Genomic DNA, 13,272 nt, shown 5'->3' with positions numbered 1-13,272 from the left:
GTGCTCCTGGAGAGACGGGCACTGTGGGATGCAGCACCTCTATGCCAGTCCTGCCCTGCCTCCGGCTGGCTAGGCCCAAGCTGGAAGCCAGAGGGTGACGGGGCCGGGTGAGCCAAGTCACCGCCTGCTGGGCAGCTTCCTGGAGCACAGTGGAGGCAGGAGAGAGAGGGATGGAAGTATGTGGGGTAAACAGGAATATCCAGTCATTACCCCCCAAGCAGTAATGACCAGACTGTGATGATGATGGTGGTGGTGACGGTGATGGTGGTGGTGGTGGTGATGGTGGTAGAGGTGGTAGTGGCGGTCATGGTGGTGTGACGGTGATGGTGGTGGTGGTGGTGGTGGTGGTGGTGGTAGAGGTGGTAGTGGTGGTCATGGTGGTTTGATGGTGATGGTGGTGATGATGGTGGTTGTGACGGTGGTGGTGATGATGGTGGTGATAATGGTGTTGGTGGTGGTGATGGTGGTGATGATGGTGACAGTGGTGGTAATGATGGTGGTGGTGATAATGGTGGTGATAATGGTGGTGGTGATGGTGATGGTGATAACAGTGACAGTGGTGGTGATGGTGGTGGTGATGGTGATGGTGAAAATGGTGGTGATGATGGTGACAGTGGTGGTAATGATGGTGGTGGCGATAATGGCGGTGATAATGGTGGTGGTGATGGTGGTGGTGATAACAGTGACAGTGGTGGTGATGATGGTGGTGGTGATGGTGATAATGGTGGTGGTGATGGTGGTGGTGATGATGGTGGTGGTGATGGTGGTGGTGATAATGGTGATGGTGATGGTGGTGGTGATAACGGTATCAGTGGTGGTGATGGTGATGATGGTGGTGGTGATGATGGTGGTGGTGATGGTGGTGGTGGTGATGGTGGTGGTGATGATGGTGGTGGTGATAATGGTGACGGTGGTGGTGATGGTGGTGGTGGTGATGGTGGTGGTGATAACGGTGATGGTGGTGGTGATGGTGGTGGTGATAATGGTGGTGGTGACGGTGGTGGTGATAATGGTGATGGTGATGGTGGTGGTGATAACGATGTCGGTGGTGGTGATGGTGGTGGTGACGGTGGTGGTGATGGTGGTGGTGATGATGGTGGTGGTGGTGGTGGTGATGATGGTGGTGGTGGTGGTGATAATGGTGATGGTGGTGGTGATAATGGTAATGGTGATGGTGATGGTGGTGGTGATAACGGTGTCGGTGGTGGTGATGGTGGTGATGGTGGTGGTGATGATGGTGATGGTGATGGTGGTGGTGGTGGTGATGGTGATAATGGTGGTGATAATGGTGGTGGTGATAACAGTGACAGTGGTGGTGATGGTGGTGATGATGGTGATGGTGGTGATGGTGGTGGTGATGGTGGTGGTGATGATGGTGGTGGTGATGGTGGTGGTGTTGCTGACGATGTCCCCAGTGCTGGAAATGAGGTAATCCCTTTTCTAGAGAGTGTGGAACCATTTCATGGCATCTCACTATCTGCTTTCAGGTCAGCACCCTAAACTCCAGCTTTCCTTTGGAAACACTGCACGAATCATCCCCCGTCCTCCCCACCCCCGTTCAGGCTGCCAGTGTATGGGGACGGCCACCTGGCCACAGGAAATTACCTCTGGCCAGGACAGTCCTGTCGGCCATGAACCCACCCCAGCCGCCATTCATCCTGACCATGAACGCATCCTTGCCCTCCCGCACCACTGAGCACAGGCCACACTTCCTGTGGAGGCTCCAATGCCCATAGCTGACCCCCTCGTACATGAGTTACTTAGATGTCAAGGTCCAAACAGGCCACTCACAGGAAGTAGCCGCTGGGGGTGTGGGTGCACCGCCCCCCCCCCCCCCCGCGCCCTCCTGCCCAGATGACCACCCACCGCCCAAACGGGGCTGACTTCCTCTCCCCGCCCTCCACCTCTCAGCTCCCCCTCCTCCAGCCTCCTCTGTCCAGGGCGGAGCCTCTCCCACCGCCCCGGGGGATGTGGGAATGTGAGTCCCAGGGAGGAACGTGCCAGCCAAGCCCCGCCCCAGGACCTGGACGTGCCCCTCCCTAGTCTAGTGGCACGGCCCTCTGACCCTGGCTTCTTTCTGCATGAGTTCACTTGGTCACTCTTTAAACCAGGCTTAAGTACAAACACGCTCACACACACACATCTGCGCACGCACACCTGCAGCACTCACATGGATATGAGATATGTCACGTCACACGCATGCTCACACAGCACACCCACGTTCACTCACACCCACACGCACGCACACTGCAGCTTCCTCTTGCCACCCTGAGGTCTAGGTGCAGCCCCCATGGAACGTGGTGGGAAAACGGGCTCTCACTTGGTCCTTCTCGCTGCATTAAGGACCTCGGGCATAGGAGCAGACCCTGTCCCGTGTGGCCGTCAGGGCTCTCGGAGGCGCTCTGAGGGGCAGAGCCCAGCCTGTAGAAGGTGACCGGCCTGCAGGCTAGTTCTCACCCTCAGGAGGACTCAGAACAGCCCGGGTCCTGCCCCTACACCATGAGAATAGTTCTCTAGGGGTCACAGGAGGGTATCCGATAAATGTTTGCACGGCTTTGGCATGGGTCTTGGAATTAAAGATGTCTTCACAACAGTGAATGGTCACTATGACTCATGGATGCCTCCCCCCAGCTCAGCCCTCTGTCCCAGACTCCAGACTGGAGACCTGCTTCCCCCACTTGGCCGTCCCGTAGACTGAGCGAGGGGTGGCCCTCCCCGCCTGCCACCCGCATTCTTCCAGTTGTTCAGATCAAATCCAAGTTCTCAGGAAACCTCACTGTCTCTGTCTTCAGAGCACATCTGGGATCTGCCCACTTCACCTGGCTGGATCACCCACTGGTGTCCCTGCCACCCTTACCACCATCTGTCCTCCACGTGCCAGCCAAGGAAGCCTACAACACATGTGGGAGGTGTTGCCACTCGGCTTCCACACCCGGGGCTGCCTCGCCCACCAGCGGACGTAAAAGGGAGACCCCCCCCCCCCAGGCTGTCCCCATTCTGCCTGCCCTGCTTTTTATTTTATTTTTTTTAATTGAAGTGTAGTAGATTTACAGTGTGGTGGCAATCTCTGCTGTACGGCAAAGTGGCTCCGTCATGCACATATATACCTTCTTTTTTCATATTCTTTTCCATTCCGGTTTATCCCAGGAGATTGGATATAGTTCCCTGTGCTCTGAAGGAGGACTGCCTGCCCTGCTTTCATGCACCACATCCTCACCTCCTAACTTCCTTCCGTATCCTCTCTTTGCCCCTCTTCTGTCTTCCTGCACAAGTTCCATGAAGTCTCGGGTTTCTCTGTTTTGCTCACTGACGAGGAGGGTGCAGAGGCCCGCCCCCCACCCCCCGCCTGCCCCCCACCCCCCGCCTGCCCCCGGCCCGTGCCTGGCCCCCCGGGAGGTGCTCAGCAAATATTTGTAAAGTAAATGAGTGCGCGGAATTCACCTCTATTTCCAGCCCAGCCAGGCCCCTAGAAACCCAGAAACATGGGCAGGTTGCAAAGGAGAAGAAAGTCGTGGCCTTGAGGGTTTGAAGTGCTGGCTAAGAAAGTTTTTCTCTTCCTCAGATCTCTCTGCAGCCTCCTGCAGGTCTCCTGGGCGCCAGGTGTCGTGGGCAGCTGACCTGACAGTCTGGATAGGGGAGGGGGCTCTGGGGTGGCCTGGTACCGCGGCTGCTTTATTTCCAAATGCCTGAAATTCTGGAATTGTTCCCACACAGCCAAGCCAGGGCCAGCCAAGGGCTGCCCCCCTTTAAGCTGGCCACTGGGAGGTCAGGCTTTGGCACTCTTCTGAGAGCAGAGAGCCGGGGTCCTGGTCCTGGAGCCCAGAGGCTGGCCTTATGGGCGTGGCGGCCCCGAGCGTGGCCCTCCCAGCCCTCCCCATGGAGTGGAGAGGCAGCCCAGCCTGGCCCCCTCACTGTCACATGCGGCTTGCTCAGGCCACTTCACAAGTCACAAGGCAGCTTTCCATTAGCGTCAAACACGCGTAGATCTTGATCTGGAGCTGATGGGAGCAGAGGGGGAAGAAGCCGGCTTTAGACAACTTGCATACCTGGGGGGGTCACCAGGGCAAGACACCCAAAGGGCATCCTATCCCAGCAGCAGGGTGGGAATGGCCCTTGTGCACACCCCTCTCTCCCTCCGTCTGTCTGTCTCTCACACACACGGACCCGCATGGTACAAGGCAGGAAGAGTCCGTGGTACGAGTGGCCGCAGTGCCCACTGTATACTTCCCAGACGTGTACTGAGCACCTACTGTGTTCCCAGACCTGTGTGCCCTGTGGGACCTCCCCGGCGTGAGGTACAAGGGCCCCGGAAAGCAAGAAGGTTCTCCTGGGGCGATGTCAGGAATCATCCTCAGGACTGTCAGGCGCTGGTGGACTCCACCTTCCCAGACACAGTTTCCTCTTCATCTGGTAACCAACCCCTCTTTGCTTTCCTTTATGGACAACTCCTGCCCGCTCCTAGTGAGCACAGCAGCTTTTCTTGTTGGTGTTACAGCCCCACCATCTCCAGGACCATCATATGAGCTGGCTGAGGTCACATGATCCAAGGCCAGCCAATAAGAGAACAGCATTTCCCCACCCACAGAGATCAGCACAGCGACAAGCATGTGATCCGAGTCCAAAAAATCAAAGTCCTGCCCAGGACGTTGCTAGAACAGAGAAGACAGTATGACCCTGATCTTCCAACTTGAGACTAGCACTCCTGGGCCATCTTTACCTGAGAGTGAAGCCAACACAGGTAAAATCAGACTGAATCAGATGATGCCCGGTGATATCTTTCGAGCGCCTGGATCCAGCTGTGCCTGAAGGCCACCGCACCCTACACTTTCTCGTTAAGTGAACCAGCAAACTCCCTTCTGTTCTGAAATGAGCTTGGGTTGGGGTTCTGTCATCTGCAATCAAAAAGAATCCTGAGCAATGCAATTGAAATGGGGTTCCCTAGACTTTTATAGGGGATAAAACTAACAGGAGGTTACTAGTAAGACAAAGCCTTCCTGGACCTTAAACGTGGGAAGGGAGTCCCAGGTTTGGGCAGGTACATATGTGGAACCACCTTGTCCCTGGCTGCTCTCTAAAGAGCCCTCAGAGGCTGGGCTTCCACCCATTGGACATGATGCAGGAGAGCATCTGAGAGGCACTCCTTCCGGCCTTCCGTCACCCAACAGCTTGGGGGAGGCGGTGTGGCACAAGCAGACCTAAGCCCAGACCTTGGGAGGGCAGATTGCAAAAATGCCCTGAAAAGAAAGACCTGGCTTCATGGCCACGACAAAGGGGAGTCTGAAAGTGAAGACAAACGAGAGACCCGAGGGGGACACTTAGATAATAATATGGCAATGGGTTCTGTCCCCTCAGCTGTCACCTTGAGCCTGACCACATGCGAGATGTTGAGGCTCCGGAACTTTCCGGAACTCTCGGGCACTCTCTAAAACCTGGAAGAGGCAGCGTGGCCTGACTTACAAAGCAGAGGGAGGCAGAAGCAAGAAGCTCTGTCCTGGTGAACAAACCGCCAGCAGAGCAGAGCGCTGGACGGGCGTGGGCTCTGAGCAGGGACAGGCCTCTGGGAGGAAAGGTCTTCAGCAAAGTGGGGGCCCCAGGGCCTGAGCCGCCTGGAGGGAGAGAAGGGGGCTCTGGGTCCCCTCAGCCTCCTCTTCCCCCAGCCCAGCTGAGCTGTTTTTTAAAGAATCTGTGCAAAGAACTAGAAAGTACAATCACCCAACAATTCAGCTCTGAAACTAATAGCAGCATGAAAATAATTATTTCAAGCCATAGGTGGGTGCCTAGTCCCAAGAATTCCCACCAAAGTGGAGACAGCCTGAAGTAGCCTGTGAGCCCCTTGGGTGGAGACGACTGTGAGTCCTCTAGGGGACATCGTCAGGTTTGTGGGCCCCGGCCGTGTGTCTCTGGGGATATCTGGATGGACCGCAAGTGAGCAGACCCCAGCTGTGTGGGCAAACGGCGCAGGTGCCCCTCAGGGCCTGCCTGCCGGTTGGGGGATGTGGACCATGGACCCAACTGACGGGGATGGAGCTGCCGGACGCCTGCAGCCCATGGAGCCCAGGAGAAGGGACCGGCCGTTTCTGCAGTGCTTTCTGACTCACCTGGGGAGCCCGCCTCCACCAGGACCTCACGAGAGTTTCCGCGCACGTGGGGAGGGCGGTCCCGTGTGCGGAGAAACGAGCTCTCCTCCCCCTTCTCTGCAGCTCCTCCGTCGACACCGATTAGATGGGCGTCTGTTGCCCACCCTAATTCTGTGACTTTCACGGACAGATGGCCACACGTGGACCGGAAACAGCACACGACCGCAGGCCTGGGGCGGGCTGACCAAAGACAGCGGATCAGCAGAGCTGGCGTGTGACAAAGACCTCGGGCCACATTCCCATGGAGATGCTGGTGAGGGTCTGGCTTTGAATGTGCCGAAGCCGGGGTGTCAAGGCCCCGGGAGGAAACGCCCCACCAGACCAGGGATGTACCTGGAGCTTGGGAGGGGCCAGGGGCTTGCAGGACGGGCTTGAGTCTGGTGGGTGCCGAGGACGCTGCTGCCTTCTCTCTGGCTTCCAGGCTGGCCCCATGACTAAATTCTCCAAGTCGTTTCTGCAGTGTTTATGGAAATATAATTTTGCCCGGAGATGCATGTGTAACTGAGAATCTTTTAATGTCTGTTTACAGTCGCCATCCTTGCTTGAGCGATTACAAGCATCGTGGGAGCCGGTTGCAGCTGCGGTGGTCTCCGTCGGCACGGAGCCCTCGGTGCCTGTCTCTGGGATTCGAGGGCCGCTTCACCTGGCATAGTCCTCTGGGTCCAGAGCAGACAGTGACCTCGGAGGTGAGTCCATCTCTAACCGTGTCCTGGGGCTGCTGCCACAAAGGGCTACAAACCGGGCAGTTTAAAGAATAGAATGTCCTCCTCTCACAGTTCTGGAGGCGAGAAGTCTGAGATCAAAGGGTGAGCAGGGCCGTGGTCCTTTTGAAGGCTCTAGCGGAGGATCCTTCCTCGTTTCTTCCAGCTTCTGGTGGTTACCAGTAATCCTTGACATCCCTTGGCCTGTGGCCGCATCACCCCATCTCTCCCTCTGTCATCACATGGCTTTCTCCCTGTGTCGCTGTGTCTTCTTGTAAGCGCACCAGTCATTGGACTTAGGGCCTGCCAGAATCCATCGTGACCTCATCTTAAGTTGATCATACCTGCAAAGATCCTATTCCCAAGTGAGGCCATGTTGTGATATTCCAGGTGGACGTGAAATTTCGGGGAACCCTATTCGACCCACTACCCCATCCTACAATCCCACATAAGGGATGAGGAATCTGATCTAAACTGTGAGATTTATCAAGTGAGTTAGTGTCGGAGCCTGGACCATAGCTGTGTTCACATTCTCACCTAACATTCTTTCCAGCATTCCAATAAACGTTGATTGCTAGGAACTCCACGTTAATCACGCCACGCCTTCAATGCCGCCCACTGCCTGCAGGAAGTACTGCAGACCCCGCTTCCATCCTGCTGGGTACAGTCCAGATACGTCCTACTTCTCTGGGGATTGACAAGGAGCAATTTCCAGACACATTGTTAAGTGGATAAAGCAGGGTACAGTATTAGCGTGCTGTCTTCTGTGTAATAAAGAGTAAAATATATGAATATGTGCATGTTTATTTTTATTTGCAGAAGATAAAAGCACTGGAAGGATAAATCAGAAACTGATAAAAATGGTGCCCGAGTGGTGAACAGTCAAGGTGGCAGTTAAACTTCTCGGGATACACTTTGCTATAGAGTTTGTATTAAAAAAAAACTACCCAATCCTTCGCCTGTGCGTTGCTCTTACTACTAACACAGAACACATCACCTCTGACACTTCTGACGCCAAATGTGGGGTTTTTCCACACACAAAGCACTTCTATGACACCAGCTGAGTGTCCTACAGTTGAAATCAGTTCTGACACTACCTACCTGGAGATGGCATCAGATCCCACGGGCTAAGGGCTCAGTCCCATGAGACTGCCCCGCACACACTTCAGATGTCAATGACAAGGAGTGGGTCCCCAGGTGACCCACAACTTCTGTCCGACTTGGCAACAAATCAGAGGTTCCCACAACCCTCTCCTGGGCCCAATGAATTTGCTAGAGAGGCGCACAGAACTCAGGGAAACACATTTGCCAGTTTATTATACAATAAGGGATAGGATAAAGGATACGGATGAACAGCCAGACAGAGAGACACACAGGGAGAAGTCTAGGAGGATCCCTAGTGCAGCAGCTCCTGTCCCCGTGGAGCTGGGGTGCCTCACCCTCCCAGTATGTGATGTGTGTCCCAACCTGCACGTTCTCTGAACCCCATCCTGTGAGGATTTTAGAGAGGCTCCCTCACATAGGCATGACCAATTACTAACTCCATTTCCAGCCCCTCTCAATTTTCTGGAGAAGTTGGGGTCGGGAGCTGAAAGTTCCCAACTTCTGATCATGGCTTGTTGTTTGTGGTGACCAACTCCCACCCAGGAGCCCACCCAGAGTCTCCTCACTGGACCAAAGATATTCCTATCACCCAGGAAATGGCACGGGTTTCCAGGAGCCCTGTGCCAGGAACTGGGGGCAGAGACCAATGTATATCTTCTATTATCTCACAGGCTTTGACTTCAGAACTTTGCAAATGTTTCCCATATTCAAAACATAAACTTGAATTGAAAAGGAAAGTATCCTTATTAAAAAAACCAACAAAAAATGTAAATTTATATAAAGTTTGTAATATAACTAAAGATTTATTTCAAAGGACTTCAGAGCATAGTATTTTGATTGTTTGTTTTCAGTAGGATCTATTTTAAGGACAAAAAGAGCAACAAAGAAATCCTAAGTATCATTCAGTAAGTCTCATTGCTAGTATTAAATCTGGCATTGTTATTTGAAAGTATTTTTGTATTTCTAGGATAAAGCCAATAAATAATTACCTGGCTGCTGCGAGGAAGCAAAATTATTAGTGTAAGAGAAAAACATACAAATAAACACTCACCTAGGTTAAGTATAACACGTGAGTCTTAAATTTGAATTGGAAATGTTAATGTAATCTCATGGTTTATTATTTTTTTCAATGTACTTAAACTAAAACCAAGACTAGTTCACCCATTTCTCCCACCCACCCTCCCCGTACCTCTGGCAACCACCAATCTCTTCTCTGTATCTATGAGCTTGGTTTTTTGTTTTTGTTTTTCAGATTCCATATATAGGAGAGAGCATACCATATCTGCCTTTCTGTCTGGCTTATGTCACTCAGCAGAATGTCCTCGAGGTCCATCCATGTTATGGCAAATGGCAGGATTTCCTTCTTTTTTATGGTTGAATAACATCTGCTGTATATGTACCACATGTTCTTTATCCTTCACCCATCAATGGACACTTGGGTTGCTTCCATATCTTGGCTATTATAAATAATGCCGCAATGAACATGGGGATGCAGATGTCTTTTCGGGTTAGTGTTTTCGTTTTCTTCACATAAATACCCAGAAGTGCAAAGCTGGATTATATGGTAGTTTTGTTTTTAATTTTTTGAGGACCCTCCATACTGTTCTCCATAGTGGCTGCCCCAGTTTACACCCTCACCAACAGTGCAAGAGGGTTCCTTTTCTCCACATCATCACCAATGCTTATTTCTTGCCTTTTTGATAGTAGCCACTCTGACAGGTGTAAGATTATATCTTATATTGTTTTGATTACTTTTTCCTGATGATTGGTGATGTTGAGCATCTTTTCATACCTGTTGGCCATCTGTATGTCTTCTCTGGAAAAACATCTATTCAGATCTTCTGCCCATTTGTTAATCAGATGTTTTTGCCTATTGAGTTGTATTTTTTTTAATATTTTGGATATTAACCGCTTATCAGACATATGATCTGCAAATATTTTCTCCCATTCAGTAGGCTGTCTTTTCATTTTGTTGATGGTTCCCTTTGTTGTGGAGAAGCTTTTAGTTTGATGTCATCCCACTTTATTTTTGCTTTTGTTGCTTTTGCTTATTGTGTCAGATTTTTAAAAAGTCATCACCAAGACCTATGTCAAGAAGCTTACCAATTATTTTTTCTTTTAGGAGTCTTATGGGTTCAGGTCTTACATTCAAGTTTTTAATCCATTTTGAGTTATTTTTTATGTATGCTGTGAGATAGTGGTCCAGTTTCATTCTTTTGCTTGTGGCTGTCTAGTTTTTCCCAGTACCACTTACTGAAGAGACTGTCTTTTCCCCATGTTATATTCTTGGCTCCTTTGTCATAAATTAATTGACTATATTTAGTGAGTTTTATTTCTGGGCTCTCTAATCTGTTGCATTGATCTATGTGTCTATTTTTGTGCCAGCACCATACTGTTTTGATAACTGCAGCTTTGTAATATAGTTTGAAATCAAGTAACATGATACATCCAGCTTTGTTTGTCTTTCTCAAGATTGCTTTGGCTATTCAAGGTCTTTTATGGTTCCATACAAATTTTAGGATTGTTTGTTCTATTTCTGTGAAAAATGCCATTGGAATTTTGATAGGGATTACATTGAATCTGTATATTGCTTCTGGTAGTATGAACATTTTAACAATGTTAATTCTTTCAATCCACGAGCATGAATATCTCTCCATTTATTTGTGTCTTCTTAAATTTCTTTTATTAATGTCTTGTAGTTTTCAATATATAGATCTTTCACCTCCTTGACTAAATTTATTCCTAGATATTTTATTATTTTTGATACAATTATAAATGGGATTATTTTTTAAATTTCTTTTTCTGACAGTTCATTATTAGTGTATAGAAATGCAACCGATTTTTGTGTATTGATTTTGTATCCTGCAACTTTACTGAATTCATTTAATAAGTTCTAACAGTTTTTTGATGGAGGCTTTAGAGTTTTCTACACATAAAATCACGTTCTCTACAAACTGTGAAAGTTTTACTTCTTCCGTTCCAATTTGGATGCCTTTTATTTTTTTCTTGCCCAATTGCTCTAGTTAGGATATCCAATACTAGGTTGAATCCAAGTGGCAAGAGTGAGCATCCTTGGTTTGTTCCTGATGTGAGAGGAAGAGGTTTCAGCTTTTCACTGTCGAGTATGATTTTAGCTGTGGGCTTGTCATATGTGGCCTTTATTATGTTGAGGTATGTCTCCTCTATACCCACTTTGTTGAGAGTTTTTTTCATAAACGAATATTGAATTTTGTCAAATGCTTTTTCTGCCTCTATTGAGGTGATCATATGATTTTTATCCCTCATTTTGTTAATGTGGTGTATTGCACTGACTGATGTGCAGATGTGGAACCAGCCTTGCATCCTGGGATAACTCTCTTGATCATGATGCTGATCCTTTTAATGAATTGTTTAATTCAGTTTTCTAATGGTTTGCTGAGGATTTTTGCATCTATGTTCGTCAGGAATATTGGTTTGTAAATTTTTTTCTCGTGGCACTCTTGTCTGGTTTTGGTATCAGGGTAATATTGGCCTTGTAAAATGAGTTTGGAAGGGTTCCCTCCTCTTCTATTTTTTGGAAGATTTGAGAAGAATGGTATTAATTTTTATTTGAATGTTTGGTAGAATTCACCAGTGAAACCATCTGTCCTAGACTTTTGTTTGTTGGGAGGTTTTTGAGTACTGATTCCATGTCCTTACTAGTAATTGGTCTGTTCAGATTTTCTATTTCTTCATGATTCAGTCTTGGCAGTTTTTATGTTTCTAGGAACTTATCCATTTCTTCCAGGTTGTCCAATTTATTGACATATAATCATTCATAGTAGTGTCTTATAGTCCTTTGTACTTCTGTGGTATCAACTGCAACATTTCCTCTTTCATTTCATTTTTTTTGGTGAGTCTAGCTAAAGGTCAATTTTGTCCATCTTTTCAAAGAACCAGCTCTTAGTTTTATTCATCTTTTCTATTGTCCTTGTAGACTCTATTTCATTTATTTCTGCTCTGATCTTTGTTATTTCCTTCCGTATACTAACTTTAGGCTTTGTTCTTTTTTTTTTTTCTAGTTCTTTGAGGTGTAAAGTTAGGTTGTTTGAGACTTTTATTGTTTCTTGGGGAAGGGATTTATTGCTATGAACTTCCCTCTTAGAACTGCTTTTGCTGCTTCCCATAAGTTTTAGTATGTAGCATATCCATTTTCATTTGTCTCAAGGTATTTTTTGATATCTCCTTTCATTAATTCTCTGACTCATTGGTTGTTTAGTAGCATCCTGTTTAATCTCTGCATATTTGTGAATTTTCCAGTTTTCTTCATGTAATTAATTTGCAGTTTCATAGTAGTCAGAAAAGATGCTTGATGTAATTTCAAGGCTTTTAAATTTATTAAGATTTGTTTTGTGGCCTAGTGTATGATCTATCTTGGAAAACATTCCACATGCACTTGAGAAGAATATATATTCTGTTGCTTTGGATGAAATGTTCTGTAAATGTCTGTTAAGTCCATCTGGTCTAAGAAGTCATTTAATGCCAATGTTTCCCTATTGATTTTCTGTCTGGATGATCTATCCATTGATACAAGTGGGGTATTTTTTTTTTCAAGTGCGGTATTAAAGCCCTTTACAATTATTGTATTGCTGTCAATTTCTCCCTTTAGGTCTAATAATTTTTGCTTTATGTATTTATGCCTGCTACTATGTTATACCTTCTTGTTGCGTTGACCCCTCTCTCATTCTGTAACACCCTTTTCATCTCTTGTTACAGTCTTTGTTTTAAAGTCTATTTGTCTGATATAAGTATAGCTACCCCAGCTTTCTTTCGGTTTTCATTTGCATGGAATATTTTTTTTCCATTCCTTCACTTTCAGTCTATACGTGTCCTTACATCTGAAGTGGATCTCTTGTTGGCAGCATATAGATGGGTCTTATTATTTTTTATGCATTCAGCCACTCTATGTCTTTTGATTGGAGAATTTAATCTTTTTACATTTAAAGTAATTAATGATAGGTATGTGCTTATTACTATTTTAAAAATTGTTTTCTGTCCGTTTTTGTATTTTCTCTCTGTTTCTTTCTTCTCTTGCGCTCTTCCTCTGTGGTTTGATGACTTTCTTTAGTGGTATGCTTATATTCCTTTCTCTTTCTCTTTTGTGTATTTACTATAGGTTTTTGCTTTGTGGTTACCATAAGGTTTACATATAACAACTTATACCTATAATAGTCTATTTTAAGTTGATAACAACTTAAGTTTGATGCCATTCTAGAGCTCAATATTATTACTATTCTTTCTACATGTTTTATGTTTTTGATGTCACATTTTACATCTGTAAACTTCATGCTTTAAAAACAAAATGTGAATTT

The sequence above is a fragment of the Orcinus orca genome, chromosome 5 (assembly GCF_937001465.1).
Source record: "Orcinus orca chromosome 5, mOrcOrc1.1, whole genome shotgun sequence".
Lineage (NCBI taxonomy): Eukaryota > Metazoa > Chordata > Mammalia > Artiodactyla > Delphinidae > Orcinus > Orcinus orca.
The sequence above is the reverse complement of the archived record's forward strand: the minus strand, read 5'-3'. Positions refer to the sequence as shown.